The sequence below is a fragment of the Neovison vison genome, chromosome 5 (assembly GCF_020171115.1).
Source record: "Neovison vison isolate M4711 chromosome 5, ASM_NN_V1, whole genome shotgun sequence".
NCBI lineage: Eukaryota > Metazoa > Chordata > Mammalia > Carnivora > Mustelidae > Neogale > Neogale vison.
The window spans coordinates 114,236,929-114,255,007 of record NC_058095.1 but is presented as its reverse complement, the minus strand read 5'-3'; positions in this window follow the sequence as shown (position 1 = coordinate 114,255,007).

The following is an 18,079-nucleotide window of genomic DNA, read 5'->3' as shown; positions in this document are numbered from 1 at the left end:
GGACTCAGTCATTGAAGCATCATCGGTTTCAGCTGAGGTCATGATCAGGGTGGTGAGATTGAGGCCTTCCACCCGCCTCTGCACCGGGCTCCCGGTTCAGCAGGGAGCCTGCCGGAAGATTCTCTCCCTCTGCCTCTCCTCCCACTCACAAGTGGGCACACTCTTTCTCTTTCTAAAACAAACAAATCTTTAAAAACTTACTATGGAATAAAAAAGGAAGACCACGTGTCCAAAAAACCCAAAACCAAAACAAAAAAATTATTATGGAAAATTTCAAATACACGCACAAGGAGAGAGAATAGGCTAACAAGTCTCCTGTACCAGCTCCCCGGCTTCGAGAGAAATGAATTGAGGAAATGGGGTCCACATCCATCGGACGGGCGCCAGCGGCTGCCAATCTGATTTTACCTGTTCCCTCCTCTCCCCATCCCTTTTTCCCCTTTTCCCCTGGAACGTGTAAAGGAAATTCCAGACATCCAGCCTTTCAACCCGGCTTTCCCCCCCTCTCTAAACACCATACCCTGGTCACCCCCGCATGTAATGTTTTGGGATTGAAGTTCACACAGGATAGAAGAAAGTGGCAAACTTGAAAGGCCACCCGCTTCCAAGGAGACTTGTCACAGGCAGTCCTGTACGGATCCCTTCGTGGGTACAAAATACACACCAGTGCAGGTCTGAATATGCATTTTTCAGGCAAGCTGCTGCAGGAGGACGAGCTGGTAGGAGTTTTTCTTCCAAATATTTTCAGTCCCCAGCTTTGTGTGGTCAGTTTTAAATGGCTCTGATTAGAATTTTGTCTATTCCTCCTGCTTCCGTCACCTGTTTCTCTTCTGTCAGTAGCTTCTAATATATATATATATATATATATATATATATATATAATTTATTCATATATATTCATATATATATAATTCATATATATATATAATTTACTTGACAGAGAGAGAGAGCACAAGCAGGGGGAGCAGAGGCGGAGGGAGAGGCAGGTTCCCCAATGAGAAGGGAGCCAGAGGCGGGATTTGATCCTAGGACCCTGGGATCATGACCCAAGCTGACAGCAGCCTCTTAACCAACTGAGGCACCCAGGCGCCCCCTTCAGTAGCTTTCTTAATGAACGAATGCCAACCAGGAGACCATGTAGCCTCAGGGCTGCTGTCAGGATTCCATCTGCCAACCGGAATCCAAAAGACAGGACCCAAAGGAGGACAAAGGAATTAGTTGATTTTTTTTTGATTTTTTTTTTTTTTTTAGAAAACACCCAAGTTTATAATGCTCTGCTTCCGTTCTGCCTTCTCCCTCCTAGTGCCCACCCTCCATCCTGCCGTGACCCTTAGTTGTCCAGCCTCCCCACCCATTCCTTGTCTGTTCCCTCTTCTCCTTCATTAGCGCCCCAGCCACTCTTCCCTTCCTTATCCTTCCCCTGAACTCAGACCAGAGGTCGCATCTTGGAACTTCTTCTGTGCAGATATGACAGGCAGTTCGTGTCCCCACAGGGGCAGAGAGGTTTCTCACGTGGGGTTCCTGCCTCGCCTCGTGCATCTGTACCCCACAGTGCCTGCCATGGTCACGGTCTCGGTCTCAGAAGGGGCTCAGCAGCCTTCCTACCTGAATCAGCTTGTGGTTTTCAGAGGCTGATTAGTCTTAATTGGGCTTTTCCATCCCGGCCTCCCTTGTCACCTTTCTGCAACCCACCAACGGTCTTTGCATCTCATTTCTGCTTCTTAGTATCTGCCACCAGAGGTTGGGAAGGGGAGGGGAACGGGGCAGAGGAAAAGTTGAACTTGGGCAGTGTGTTTGGATTCTCTGGTCTTTTAGCTTCTTTCCCCTGTCATTCATTAAGACAAATTCCCCGAATCTTACGATGACCTTGGGAATGGTTGTCAGAGGCTGTGTCTTCCTATATGGGTTGGATTCAGATTCAGCTGGGAAAATTCACTAAGGCCAGTCTGTCAGAGCAGAAGTGTCCAGACCCAAGGCAGGTCTGTGGGAGAGATCCCCAAACTGTGCGCAGTGGAGTCACTGAGTTTGGGGGTGGCTCCTCTTCCGGGGGATTCGGGCCACATTTTGGGACACACTGCGTGGGTACTGGATTCTCTGTGTTTCTGGAAGTGGCAAGAATGCCAAGAGGACGCTCCCAAGAGGTATGCCCACTCTGTGTTGGACTGCCTTCCATATACTGTAGTACTGAATCCTCACACCACCCCTGGGAAAGAGATTATCTATACTTTAGCAACAAAATACGACAGGCTGAGTACCTGGCTGAGACTCAGGTCAAATCCCTGGGATCAAATCCCGGCTCTCTCCCTAACACAGGTTCTTTCCATTCCTGTTGATGCTAGTGGTGCAGAGAAGTGCTTCCCCTAGGATAGGATCCAAGCTGAGGGTGCTCAGGAATAACTACTCACCTGTTCATTCACAGGGAGGCACTAATTCACCTCAAATCACTCAGTGAGACGAGTGTTTCCTTTTTAATTCCTTTTATTAGTCCTTCTTACAGGGAACATCTCGGTTTGGTGTTAGTGTATTTCTACTACTTCCCTAACACTTGCTTGTCCCCATTTTTAATGAGAAAGGAGGGCTTCATTAGTCACCTGTGTCTCTAAAATTTTAAAGGTTTTCAAAAAACTTTATTATTTTTTTCTTAGTATTTTTGTACTTTTTTTTCCTGAGTATTTATTCTTATGTTCTCTTCTTTTTATAATTATTTTTCACTTATGCTAGTGCTGTTGCATGTTCTTTTTAAAATAATTTGTTTAAAAAAAATTTTAGGGGATTTTAGGCAAAATTAAGTAAATAAATGTGTAAGTTCAGGTTTTGGGTTGACCCGACAGCCACATGCAAAAGAATGAAGTTGGATCCCTTCCTTACACCACATGTGAAAATTAAAGTTAACTCAAAATTAAACACAGGTATATGAGCTAAAACTATAAAACTCTTGAAAGAAAACATAAAAGTAGATTTTGAGACCTTCAGTTAGGCAGTCACTTCTCAGATATGAAGCCAAAAGAATAAGCAACAAAGAGAAAAATGAATAAATGGGATTTCATCAAAAGTAAAAACTTCAGTGCTCCAAACTATACCATTAAGAAAATGAAAAAAATAACCCACAGAATGGGAGAACATATTTGCAAATTAGCTATCAGATATAGGACCTGTATTCTTTTTTTTTTTTTTAAGTAGGGAGGGGTTGGTTTATTTTTTTAAAAGATTTTATTTATTTACTTGACAGTGAGAGAAAGATCACAAGTAGTTAGAGAGGCAGGCAGAGAAAGAGGAGGAAGCAGACTCCCCGCTGAGCAGAGAGCCCTATGTAGGGCTCGATCCCAGGATCCTGAGATCATGACCTGAGCTCAGGGCAGAGGCTTAACCCACTGAGCCACCCAGGTGACCCTAGGACCTGTATTCTGAATCTATAAAGAACTCTTACAACTTAATAATAAAAAGAGAAATAACCCAATTAACAAATGGGCAAAGAATCTGAATGGTCGTTTCTTTCTGAAGAAGATATGCAAAAGGCTAATCAATCAATAAATGAAAAGACACTTGATATCATCAGTCATAAGGGAAATGGAAATGAGATACCACTTCACACCTATTAGAATGGTTATAATAAAAAAGATAATGACAAGTATTAGCAAACTTATGGAGAAATTGGAACCCTCACACAGTGCTGGGGGGAATGCAAAATGACACAACTATTTTGGGAAAGAGTTTGGCAGGTCCTCAAAATGTAAAGCATGAAGTTGCCACTTGACCTAGCAATTTCACTGCTGGATAAATGAAAACACATGTCCACACAAACATATGTACCTGAGAAAAAGTAGAAACAACACAAATTTCCCATTACCTGCTGCATAGATAAATAAAATGTGGTTGCAGTGGTTAATCTGATGTGTCAACATGGCTGGGAAGTGGTGCCTAGATATTTGGTCAAACATTATTAGGGATGTTTCTGTGTAGGTATTTTTTGGATGTGATTAACATTTATTTTTTGCTTCTTTATTTTTAAATTTTAAAAGATTTTATTTTTTATTTTAGAGAGACAGAAAGAGCAGGGGAAAGAGCAGAGGGAGAGTGACAAGCAGACTTGATGCTCAGCTGGAACTTGATGCAGAGCTTGATCCCACAACCCTGAGATCATAATCTAAACTGAAACCAAGAGTCAGGCACTCAAATGACTAAGCCACCCAGGTGCCCCTGGATGCAATAACATTTAAATTGGTCCCTCTGCCTGCCACCCCCGCTTGCTCCTTCTCTCTCTGACAAATACATACATACATACATACATACATACATACATAAATGGTGGATTCTGAGTAAAGCAGGTTACCCCCAAATGTTGGTGGGCCTCATCCAATCAGTTGAAGGTCTAAATAAGACCAAAGATTGACTTGCCCTGAGCAAGAAGGGATACTGCCAGCAGAATGCCTTTGGACTCCAACTCCAACTCTTCCCTGGATCTCCAGACAGTCAGCCTACTCCATCAGATTTTGGACTCATCAAGCCTCCACAAACATGAGCCAATTCCTTAAGAATAAATCTTGGGTTCTCTCTCTATGTATATATTCTGTCGGTTCTGTTTCTCTGGGGGGACTCTGACTAATACAGTGGAATATACATTTAATGAGATATTATTTGGCCATAAAAAGGGTTGAGGTACTAATTCATGCTAATACATGGATGAACCTTGAGATCAGCCAGTCACAAATTTTACGAATTATGAAAAGTAAGAACAGGCAAATCCACAGAGGCATAAAGTAGATTAATGGTTCTTTAGGGCTGGGGAGTAGGTGCGTGGGAGGAATGGGGGAGCTACTGCTAATGGATATGGGCTTTCTTCTGTAGGGGATGAAAATGTTCTAAAATTAGATTATGGTGATGGTTGCACAACTCTGCATATACTAAAAATATGGAATTGTATACTTTAAAGAGGTGAATTATATCTCCATTCTGCTGGGGTTTTTTCTTTCTTTTTTTTTTTTTAAGCACAGGTAGTAAGTGGATATAATAAAATTCATGAAGAGAGTACAAAAATGTCTGCAATTCTGGGAAACACCGCACTGGAGCCCGATGTGCCTCAGAGAATCTCGTGAACCTCTCCGGAGACACACTGTCTGTACACGTTTCCTTTTTCTTCCCTGTTGCGTTATTCATAGTCACAGCAAATCAATCCAGTTTTGTCCTAGAATGGTAGCTGCATTACTCAACCTGATTAAAAATATAAGAGCAGAATGTAGGTTGGCTTATGAAATAAGAGGTAGAGACGCTGACAGACGCTCAAGAAGGAATCTAAAATACACATTGGCCTGCTGCCTGGAAGAAGGATGGAAATTTATTACATGAGGGAGGTTTATGTGATACTTCATGTGCTGAGCGTTTCCCTCTGCGAACAAAGAGCTGACCTGCTTCTCAGCCTAAGCAGAGACGGAGGTAATGGGGGCGGGCCGCATATCCAGCGTCCTCCATTGTCTCTGAAAGTCAGTACGCCTCAGAGATTTTGGGGGAGAGTTGGTCCCGATATATTTCTGAGTGGCCGCAGTCCATTCCCTCAAAAAAATTGGTTTAAAAGAGTGGATTAGGGGTGCCCTTGTGGCTCAGTAGGTTAAGCCCCTGTCTTTGGCTTAGCTCATGATCTTCGGGTCCTGAAATCGAATCCCTCATGGGGCTCTCTGCTCAGCGGGGAGCCTACTTCCCCTCTCTCTGTCTGCCTCTCTGCCTACTTGTGATCTCTCTCTCTGTCAAATAAATAAATAAATTCTTAAAAAAAATAAAAAGAATGGATTAAGCAGAAAATTCAGTTCACTGGGGTCTATGTATAAAAAAACACTTTCATATTAAATAAAAACCTTCCTTAGGTAGGCAAGCTTTTTTAACATACCACCCTCTTCTCTGAAAACTATTGATGGTGGTGAGTGCCCAGCAAGAGTTGTGATCCCATGTCACTGGCCACAGTCGATTCCACCAGGGGAAGTTATCTGCCCCACACAGGGTTATCTCTTTCCTGGAAGTTAGGGATTTGGATATTGAGGTTAGCTTATATGTTTCCAAAAAGAATTTTAGAGGGGTTTATGAAAGTTTTCATTGTGTCTATATGGAATTGCAAAGGAGGGTATTTCCTGGGTTTTATAAATTCTTGTATTTTAAAATAAAACAACAATATCACTCTTTTACCCTTATCCAGTGAAATCTAAATTCATCCATAAAAAAAGAAAAAGTACTTTATTAAGAGCAAGACACTATACATCATTTTTTCCTCTTTAAACCTATGTTTGCTTTCCAAATTAAGATTTTTTATCACAATATCTTAAATCTCCAGAACAAAAATACTTACATAAATTCAAATTAGAAATTAAAAAATCTGCAGTGACCCTAAGGCTCTGTGTTAAAAACAAGTAAATATGCTACATATTTTCAGAAGTATTCAATGTAAAGTAAAATATTATTGGTCTTTTAAAATCTTGGCTCATGTATTCAGTGATAAACACTTCATACTGATAAATATCACATATCCCTACTTATCCCCATTTTCAAGATCATATCTTTAACTCTACATATCTATAATCATTATATATAATAATTGATTTTGTCCAAATAAATGTGCGAAGGAGAATGGAAGTAGTTTGCATGCTAATGTCACTCAATTGTTTGACATTCTTCTCAGCTTAGTGCCCCAGATGCCTTAGTGATAGTCTTCTTAAAAAAAAAAATAAAAATAAAAAAAGATTTAATTTATTTATTTGACAGGGAGAGACAGTGAGAGAGGGAACACAAGCAGGGGGAATAGGAGAGGAAGAAGCAGGCTTCCTGCTGAACAGGGAGCCTGATGTGGGGCTCGATGCCAGGACCCCTGAGCCAAAAGCAGACACTTAATGTCTGAGCCATCCAGGCACCCCTTACCTTTAGTGATATTCCATCAAATATTCTTTTAATGATCTATCAGTGGACAACTCTAGTAGCTCCTTCTTCAATCTTGATATAAGCAATAAAGTGGAAACTTCCTGACTTGCCTCCTGGCAGATACTATCCATGCCCCACTCACTCCTGGGAGGCACTAGCATTTTAGGATGTGACCATGGTGTCCTATTGCAAATATGTATCACTGTCTCCAAGAGCTTTCCCTTAGCCTGAGTGTGAGGGAGACAAGTGTCAGGGAGTTGATGTCCCTGGGGACAGCCTTTAGTCAGTGACGAGAGATTCTGAGCATCTTTGTTTTGTAGGTGGGGTAGTCCTGAGGTGTGTTCAATGCCATCTCCCCAGGGTTCCCTATGGAAGTGAGTGCTACTCCTTTCTCAGTACTGATGTATTAGGGCATTCCATATTGGCTTCCTTCTCTTCCCTGCCACTTCCCGCTCTCCTGTTGGTGCTTCCTGAGATCAGTTTCCTCATATGGCATTTGCTTCTAGGGTAACCCAGCGGCAGTGGGTTGAATTGTGACCCCCAGAAAGACAGGTCCATGTCCCAACACTCAGAACCTGGGAATATGACCTATTTGGAGAAAGAGTCTTTGCAAAATTAATTTAAAATATCAAGATGAGATTATCCTAGATTACCCAGAGGAGGGTCCCTAAATCCAAAGACTAGATGTCCTTATAAGAGAAAGAAAAGAAGGCCCATGATCAGAGAAGATCATAGGAGGACAGAGGCAGAAACAGGAATGATAAAGCCATGAGCCAATGAAGGCCTGGGGCCACCGAAAGCAGGCAGAGACAGGAAGGATGTTCCTCTACAGTCTTTGGAGGTAGCATGTTCTGCTGACACCCTGATTTTGGACTCCTGGCCCCTGGAACTGTGAGCAAATAAACTTCTGTTGTTGCAAGCCACCACATTTGTGGTAATGTTTGTTATAGCAGTCATAGGAAACCGAGTTCTGGGAATGGAGGGTTGCGCAACAATGTGAATGTACTTAACCGCCACTGAACCGGGCCCTTGAAAATGGTCAAGATGTTATATTATGTGTGTTTTACTGCCACCACTATCATGACAAAAAAGAAATAAAAAATAACGGCAGTTAGAGATTAATAAGAGAATTAGATTTGGTTTGGTCAGTGCTCAAGGGATCGCATGGACTGTGAGGGAGCCCAGGAGGCATTCTGTTATGTGATATGGGGTGCGGGGTGGGGTCCGGAGGAGTTGGATTTCTTGTCTTATCTCACATTGCCCAGCTGTATCCCTCAGTGGGCTTGGAAAAACAAACCAGAAAGCATCCTTCCATACAAAAACCAACCAACCAAATGAACATGGCATGCTTTTATCTGGAATATAGCAAGCTTTTGCATCCTCTCGGCTTGGAAAGCTTTTGCAAAGCTCTTTCTCCTCTGGCTCTATGCCTCTAGATGTGATGACTGCTGTCAGTGAAACCAGGCTGAGTTTGCTAGTCATAGCCTTTACACCAGGGGGAGTTCTTGAATTTTCTTGGTTTGCGATTCCTTTGAGCATCTTTGATACTCAAAGCAATACTCCGATGACAGGTATTACTTTTTCACCCCCAAAATCTGCATATACATGTCCTCTCCTGGAACTTCCTGGGAGTTTGTGCACCTAGGGTTACATGCACCTGTTCTAGAAGCTGAGCACGTTCATCCAGGTATTATGCATGCTGTGTGAGCAGGGTCAACGTGGCGCCCATTAAGCCTTACCCATAGCTCCTCCATCATCTAACAAGCTTAAGTTAGAAGTCAACATATTTGGTTCTTTTAATTGGAAATTTCCAGGATGTGGGCTTCAGACACCACTGGATTCAGGCTTCAAGTGTAGCATCAGAATTAAGTCTTTGTTCATCCTGGAACTCTGCTCTCCAATGGGTTCTTAGATTCTCCTACAGAGCCAAAGTTCTAGGTGTCTGTGATATTAGCACTAGTAATTTGAGGAAGAGAGATGAATTCTTTCTCTTCCAAGGTCCAAATCAAGCTTCCAGAGAGAGGCGTGGGCCACAGATCCACCCCGATGTGTGGTCAGTCTGTGTCAGTTGCCTCCCCTGTGTGTGGGAGAGGTGGGGGCCATGTAACTGACAGCCCTAAAAAGTGGAGAAAGGAGTTTCTGAGAAGAAAAGATCCTGGCCAGAACAAAGGTAACAAGCGTCTGCTATAGACACGTCTACAAATAACTGCAAGTCAGCAGGATGGATACTCTAAAGGAAACACGGCAAGGTCCACTGGGGACATAGAAGTGCTTATTGACTTCACTGGATGTGTTCCAGGTAACACCAAATAAAGCCTTGTAGATGATACCACACATGATACATTTTTTTTTTAAGATTTTATTTATTTATTTGACAGACAGAGATTACAAGTAGGCAGAGAGGCAGGCAGAGAGAGAGGAAGGGAAGCAGGCTCTCTGCTGAGCAGAGAGAGCCCGATGTGGGACTTGATCCCAGGACCCTGAGATCATGACCTGAGCTGAAGGCAGAGGCTTAACCCACTGAGCCACCCAGGTGCCCCAACACATGATACATTTTTTAAAAATTAAAATAGAAATATATTAATTATATTCAACACGTTTCTCTACAGCTCCATGGTTACTGTCCTCCTTGTTCATTTTTTATTTCTGGATCCAAGCACAGTCCCTGCATATTTTAGCCACTCAACAAATATTTGTTGAATTGGAATTTTAGAACAGCAGTAAGATAACCTCCTGTTGAGATGAAGACTTAAAGAAGTTGAAGCACAAGAAGATCACGCTGAAATTTACATCCCACTTTTTGGGATGCCTTTAGTTAACTTTTATCCAGAGACTAGGTTTTGAAGTAACATCAGAAGTCAGTTTTACTTTTATTGTTACTTTTTTGTCACAAACATCTGACAGCCTCGATTTTTTATAAGTTCTCAGGCTTCTTGCCCCATGATCAAATGAAGCATTATATGAGAACACTACGTAAACTGTAAAATTATGGGAAAATGTAAGCCGCTTTTATGATTTAAAGTTTGGAAACTCAATCTTTAACTTACTCTTGTGCTCTAATGGCAGTCCATAAAGAATCTGGAGTGTTCTTAGTCAGCTTGCTTCTCTTTCAATCCAGCAGCTACTTGGAGAATTGATTTATAGACTTTTTTTTTTCCCCACTCTGGTCTGAATAGGCCCCCAAACACATAGAATTTAGCCAGACTGCATAGTTATTAACTAGCAGCTAATCAGGATCTGGTGGAAAAAATTACTAGGGTGAGGAATTTTGATCTGTTCATACCAGTTACTCATCCCCAACACTTTTGATCATTGTGTTTAAGCACCATGGCCTCCCACGTTACCCCAGCTCCTTTCACAAAGGGTCTGTGCGGATTTTCTCCCCCGACTGTATTTTCAATGGATCTCAGGCACTAAGTTGAACTCTTTACCCTTGGTTTACCTCCCACTCATCTCTGGTCCATGCTCAGCCCTCTTTTATTTTATCTACTTGGATGTTTATTCATTGATCATATAATGAACACCCATGAGCTCACTATCCAGTTAGAGAAGAAACACACCGACCATCATCTTCCATCTTTCGAGTGCTCCTGACCTCACCCACTTACCTCCTCCACTCCCGGGCCTCCTCCCACTAGATGTAACCACAGTTCAAAATTTTGTATTTTTATTTTTATTCATTCTTGATTTAAAATATATTTTTAAATCACATATACATGTGTGCAAACCATATAATGATTAGTTTTAATTGTTTGTAACTCTTTTGGAGAAGATATCATGCCCTATTTAATCTTCTGGGATGTTGTTCCCATTTAGTTTTCTATTACCAAGAGTCATTCATACTGTTGTGGCTGCTGTGATTCATTCATCTTCAGCGCCCTGTAGTGTTTCATGCGGAGAATACACCAGCCTTTATTTATCTGGCCTGCTGGACACTGGAGTTCAGGCTTTCACATTTCTTGCTGTGATCAAGAGAGCTGCAGTGGAGATTTTCATAGGTGGTTCTCTCTCCTGGTGCATACCTGGAACCATCTTCGGTTTATAACCAGGAATGGAATGTGGGTTGGTGATAGGGTGTGGGAACGTTCAACGTTGCAAGACAATGCCAGACCGGTTTCCAAAGCGGTCGTGGCAGCTTATGCTCTCACCAGCGACACGTTAAGACATCCTATTGATCTGTCCTCTTCAGAACTTGGTATCACCAGATGTTTTAATTATTCCCCATCGAATGGACATAAATTCATATCTCTTTATGGTCTTCATTTGCATTTCCTAGATTATTTATGAGGGATTCAAGAAATGGGACAGGGAAACATGATTATCCATACGAAAAGAAAATCAGATTCCTATCTCACATCAGACATGCAAATCAACTCCAGATGGATTAAGGGTTCAAATGTCAAAAGAAAAACTTTAAAATTTTTAGAAGAAAACATGGGAAAATACCTTTAGGTCTTGAGGGTAGGGGAGGATTTCCTAAACACCAGACACAAAAAAGCTCACTATAAAATGGAAATGTGATGGATTTAACTATAATGAAATTAAAAACCTGTATTCATCAAAAGACATGTTAAAGAATATAAAAAGATGAACTGCAAACTGACAGAAGATGTCTCACATACAATGAAGAATCTTTATCAAAAATATTTTAAGAATTCCTACAAATCAGTAAGGAAAGGACAACACCTGAATAGAAAAATAGGCAAAAGAGGAGACACATAAAGGCGATACCCATATGGCAAACTCCATTTTCCTTAATTTTGGAAAGCATCTTTGGCTAAAAACAGGTAAGTTTAAAAGCTACCATGGTTTTCCTCCAGGCTAAGAAAAAAAGAAGCATCTAGAAGAACACAATGCAAACTTAAACATTCCTCTAATAGTCCAGGAAAAGCAACTAAAACTAAAGGAAAGTAGAATATTTACCAATGTATTTTAAGTTTACTCTCTGATTTTGTTATTCCTGTTGCCTTACGCATTGTTGGCAGTCAACAATGGTTAATTAATTGATTGATTCACTGTGCCTGATTTCTGTAAGCCTAACTTTGATTTCTTTCAGACTCAGAACAGATGGGCACAAGTTTTAAGACATTAATAAACATTATAAAACAGGATCTCCTTTCTCTGAACTCTACACCCTGCTTGCTATAAGAATAAAGTATCCACTTGAAGGAAGAAATCAGATTTAATCTAAAAGGCATGGTATAACTATGCAGAGCCCAGACCCTGTGGTTGAAAACAAAGTGCTTAGTCGGCATTGTTAGGGAGAATCAGAGCACAAAAGAGGATGAGAATGCCCCCGGGCCCCCTGCACAGTCAGACCTCAAAAGCAAACAAATGTGCTTTTATAAAACAGGCACTACATTGTAAGGGGGCCTCAAAGAGCACTAGTTTGATAAAGGTGACATTTCAGAAACTAGGTACTTGTTTTGTATCTGATTGTTAACATGTGAGCTCATCCTATTTTATTTCCAAATTTTTATTTAGGAAAACAGTTCAGAATGTTTCCATTCCCAACGATTGGTTGGTAGGAGAGTATCAGAAAAAAACTGATTGATGTGCTAATATTGTCTTGTATTTTCTGCAGAAGCTATGTCCTAATTAATATAATCTTTGTGTTGATTGGTTGGTTGGTTGGAAATTACATACTGAAAGACTTAGCATTTTGTATTTTCTTTGACCCAGCAATTTATGAATTTAGTCTAAGGAAAAAATAATGAAAGAGCCTAAGTATAAGTTACTAAAATGTTGATCAAAGTGTCATCTATAAAAGTGAAAAACTGAGAACAATCTAAATGTGGAAAGTGGGGAACTGATTAAATTTTTAATCGATGCACTAGCCATTAAAATGATGAAAAGCAATATTCAAAGACATAGAAACTGATCTTCTGGTCCCAGGTTATCAACCCAGATTATAATCATGAGGCACGATTCTCCTCAAAGCATATACACCAATGTGTGCCTAAAGAAAACATACTGGAGAGCTAGCCACCAAGCAGAAGAGAAAAGGCAGTACAAATGAATAGAGGGCCACTGGACAGCCACAGAGCACAGACAGATGAGCAGAGATAGAAAGGCTAGGAGTAAAAACACAAACACAGAAATAAACAAAAAAAAAGTAGGAAAATATTTGTTTGAAGGAATTAAAAAACAAACAAACATATGCTTGAATCAACTCTCAAAATAAGAAAATCATTGAAGACTGTGTCTAGTTGCTGGTGTAACAGATTACCACAAACTTAACTGCCTAAGACCACAGAAGTTTATTATCTTACAGGTTTGCGTGTTACAAGTCCAGTAAGTGTTCTCAGTGGGTCAAAGGCAAGGTGTTGGCCAAGCTTTGTTCCTTTGTGGAGTCTCTAGGGAAGTCTCTTTCCTTGCCTTTTTTTAGCCTCTAGAGACCACCCATATTCCTTGGCTTGGTTGTCCCTTCCACCATCTTCAAAGTCAACAATGTTGTGTCTTTGACTGTTCATCCATTGTCACATCTTCCTCTGACCACAGCCAGAAGGGCTTCTCTGCTTTTAAGGACTCGAGTGATCCAGAGTTATCTCCCCATCTCAAGGTCCTCAACCTTCATCACATGATGGTCATTTTGCCACGTGATTATGGGGATTTGGACCTGGACATCTTTGAGGGGCTGTTATTTTGCCAACTGCAGGACCCTTGTAAGCACAATATTTCCAAGATTCCTCTATGTTGTTGTGGGTCAGTAGTTCTTTCTACTGCTGAGCAGTATTCTGTTGTATAAGCACATCACAGTTGTACATCTATCCTGTTGATGGATCTTTGCGATATTACCAGTCTTTGGCTACTATGAATAAAAATGCATTTTTAGAGTATTTTTAGAGTGTTTTCTGTTTCTTTTGGGTAAAGATGTAGGAGAATTGCTAGATTACAGGGTAATACTGTATTTGACTTTTCACATGTTAACAGGTCATTCATAGAACTTCTGTCAGGTGTCCGTTCAAGTGTTTTGCCCAGGTTTTGCTTTTATGGGGCTGCTTGCCTTTTTATTATTAGTTTGTAGATGGCTTTTCTATGTTCTAAAAACAAATCCTTTGTCAAATATATGTATTGCAATATTTTCTTTCAGTCTGTGTCTTGTTTTTTTCTTTTCATAATGGTCTCTCTGATGAACAGAAGTTTTATATTTTGATGAAGTCTGGTTTCTCAAAAGAAGGTCAAGGAGAGCCCTGTAGGGAGGTCAGAGTTTAATTTCACAGAGGAGGATTCCATAGGACCCTGAGGAGAAATGGTGAGGTGGTTAAGGTAGATATTCAGAACAAATCTTCAGGAGAAAGTGGTCAATGGAATGCAGAAGAGATGCCAATTAAGATAAAGAACTAGTGTTAAAAATGTGAGAAGTTGGGGCACCTGGGTGGCTCAATGGGTTAAAGCCTCTGCCTTCAGCTCAGGTCATGATCTCAGGGTCCTGGGATGGACCCTGCATCGGGCTCTCTGCTCAGCAGGGAGCCTGCTTCCTTCCCTCTCTCTCTCTGCCTGCCTCTCTGCCTACTCGTGATCTCTCTGTCTGTCAAATAAATAAATAAAATCCAAAAAAAAAAAAAGGAAAAAAAAAAGTGAGAAGTCGCCCTGTTTCAAAATCATAAGCTGCCTCAAGGAGACCACGCAGTTCTCCTTCACAGAAGGACCAAGTGACCTTCTGGAAGCAGAAATTTGTGTAAATCCCATTGTGAGGCTGTATGGTTAAATTCAGGGTCAGGGCTGGTGAAACATAGGGTTCCCCACCCCTCCTCAGTAAAGGACAAGGTCACACTTGAACCGTGAGGTCACTTATCATCTTTGTCAGTATGGCCATGTGGTTGGGACCATAGGGGCCCCTGGAATAGAAAATGGAACAAGTCAAAAGCTCAATGGATTATAGGGTTAACCTTTGCCTTTTGTCTGGTTCTACAGTAGGAAACACACTACAGTGGACTCATATAAGCAATAAGAGGTAGGTAGGAGCACGTTAACTGAAGCATTGTTTGTGACAGAGACTGAGAACAATCCAAGTGTCCAAATGTCCATCAACTGGAGTGTCCATCAACTGGAAAGTGGCTAAATAAAGCCTTCTGTAGTCACTCAATGGAGTTCAATTTGGCAGATTCAGTGAATAAACTAGATCTGTGTGTATCAGCATATGTAAAGACAATGTTGAGTGAAAACAAAACATGTTGCAGCACAAGTTATGTAAATTTTAAAACCACATAAAGTATTACTATACACTTTTTTTACATAAATATACACATATAGTTTCAGTACTAAAACACAGACTGGGAGGGTACTTACCAATTCCTTGTAGTGGTTGACTCTGGGGAGGGAGAGGGCTAGGGCTGGGAAAGGAAAACCAAGGGGATCTTGACCTGGTCTGTATTGTTCTATTTCTTTTATTAAAAGTATTTGAGGGGCGCCTGGGTGGCTCAGTGGGTTAAAGCCTCTGCCTTGGGCTCAGGTCATGATCCCAGGGTCCTGGGATTGAGCCCCGCATCGGGCCTTCTGCTCAGCAGGGAACCTGCTTCCCTCTATTTCTTTCTGCCTGCCTCTCTGCCTACATGTGATCTCTGTCTGTCAAATAAATAAATAAATAAATCTTAAAAAAAAAAGTATTTGACGCACATGAAAAGGTGGTCATTTAATTACTTATTAGGAAAATGTAAATTAAAGCCAGAAGAAGAAGGAAGAGAACGAGGAGGAGGAGGAGGGAGGAGGGGTGGGAGAGAGGAAGGTAAAGGGGGACGTGGGGGAGAAAGAGAAGACGATGAAGAATTGCAGTCAGGTACCAGACTCAGTCGCCAGAGTGGCTACACTTAACAAGTCTAACAACATCATATGTTGACACAAATATGGAGCAACTGGAATGCTTATACATTGCTGGGAACGTAGATTTATTCAACCACTGTTGACTTGAAAACAGTTTGGCAGTATCTTTGAAAGCTAAGCGGGATATGTCTATCCCATGATTCTGAAATGCCACTCCTAGGTATAAACCCAAGAGAAGTGATTTTGTGCCCCAAAAGAAACATACAAGGCTGTTCATAGTGGCTCTGTTTGTATTAGGCAATGACAAGAGATAATCAAACCCATTTTGTTACTCTACTTCTAGATACATATCCTAGAGACTATTATGTAGACAAGGGGACAGGCCCACGAATACTTATTACAGAGCCACTTACCATAGCAACAGTGACAAGAGCAAAATAACAGCCCAAATGTCCACCAGCAGGAAGATGGCTTAATATTGCAGCAATAAAGATGAATCTCGAAGACATTATGTCAAGCAAAAGAAGCCAGATATAAAAGAACATATACAGTGTGATTTTGTGAAGGAGTTTTCAAATTAGCAAAGCTAATTCCTTGTGACAGAATACAGAATAGGGGTTACCATTACGGTTGCTAATGGGGTGTTATTGACTAGAACACGGCATAGGGATCCTTCTGGGATGAAGTCAAAATACTGCATCTTGATCAGGTTGGTAATCACCCAGGTGTATACATAGGTAAAAATTTACCAAACTGTACATTCAAGATTTGTGTACTTTATCATATGCTAGCTTTGTCTCAAAAAATATCCAAGGCAAAAATAACGATATTAACATGTGTTAATTCTCAGTTTGGATACAGAGTACTATTACCTAATTTTCTCTTAAAATTTATAATTAGTAAAGAGAGAGAGCAGTAGTCCTCCATAGCCAAAGGGACACCCATCCTGGAGGGGCCTTTTGCCCAGCCATTCTCCCTGATGTCTGGGTGAGTTCTTTTACAAAGGGGTAGAGATGACAATAGCCAACCAATCTCTGCTAGAAGAGACAAGGTTATCTTCTTTGTCACTCAGGAAACTGACACAGCTGCTAAAAAGTAGGGCTGTTTCTAGGCTCTTCGGAAGATCAACTTGGCTGATTCTTTGGCTGACGGGGACTCAGAGTCTTCCTGCAGGAGGCGGGCAGGCGTGTCCACCACCCTGCACCCCAGCCCCGGATAAGAAGGCAGAACTGCGTTTGGAAAGCAGCTCCCTGGCCTCAGTTTCCAGATTGGACGCTGCTGAGTTAGCCCAGGGTATCATCACTGGGTGCGATGCAAGTTAAAGAGCATGAGGGAGAAAAGGAGAGAAAAAAAAAATTTAAAAAGGAGGTGGGAAAAATAAGAAAAGGAGGTAAAATGAAAGATGCCTGTCGCTTTAAGGGCCTGGGATCCGCTCTGCCACTCGGAGCCTTTTCCTCCTGGGGGCTCCGTTCTTCATTGTACACACGGAGGAAGAGAAAGTGCGGTGAAACCCAAAGTGACTCCGAAACCAGGGAGACCTGCCTTTCCATCACTACCTGACTGGCAACCTACTTAATCTCTGGTGCCTCAGTTTCCTCACCTGTGAAACTAGCAATAATTCCACTTCTCAGGATTGCTGTATGGGCTGGAAATGGTGCATGACAGAATCTGACCCAGGAGGCTCTTGATAACCGGGTAAGAGGCGTCTCTACCCTCCCGGGCCAGTTTTGTGGGTCAGAGACCCTGGCAGCCTTGACCAATAGGACTTTCTGTGATGCTGGCCCTTGAGTGCTTAATATGGGTCTGGTGAGCCTGAGAGACTGGAGGTTTTTATTGTAGTCTATTTTAGCTGCCTTACATTTACATAGCCACCTGTGGCTAGTGGCTGCCTCCTGGGGCAGTGCAGGGAGAGTTATTCTTGACCATGACTGGTCCCCAGCAAGATGGCTGGGTAGGGTCGCCCATTGGAGCAGACGCTGAAAGGCACCGGGTATGCGCTACATCTAAGCAGTAATTTCTTTCCCTGACAAAAACTCCTCCTGAATAAAGTCAGGGCTAGCGTCAAAGGCCAGGACAAGGTCAGACTCCGGGCTCTCAGATGGGAGCAATTAAGGCTTGTAACCGCGTGCACTCCACGCCTTCTGCCCCTCTTGTCCTCTATCTCTGCACTCGGTTTGCCCACAACGCTTAAGTCCCCTGGGGAAATGGGGTGGGGACGCGGGAGCCTCCCTCAGCGTGTGTGACCCCCGTCTGGGCCTCCTAGGGCTACTTTATTCTTCGCAGCAAACCCCAGCGGCTCAGCACATCCATTTCACAGATGAGGAAACTAAGACTGGAGGAGGTAAAGGGTACGCGGCAGGAAGAGCAGGGGGAGTGCTCCAGCCCAGTGCTCTTTGGGGCTCGGGTGGCGACAGAGACA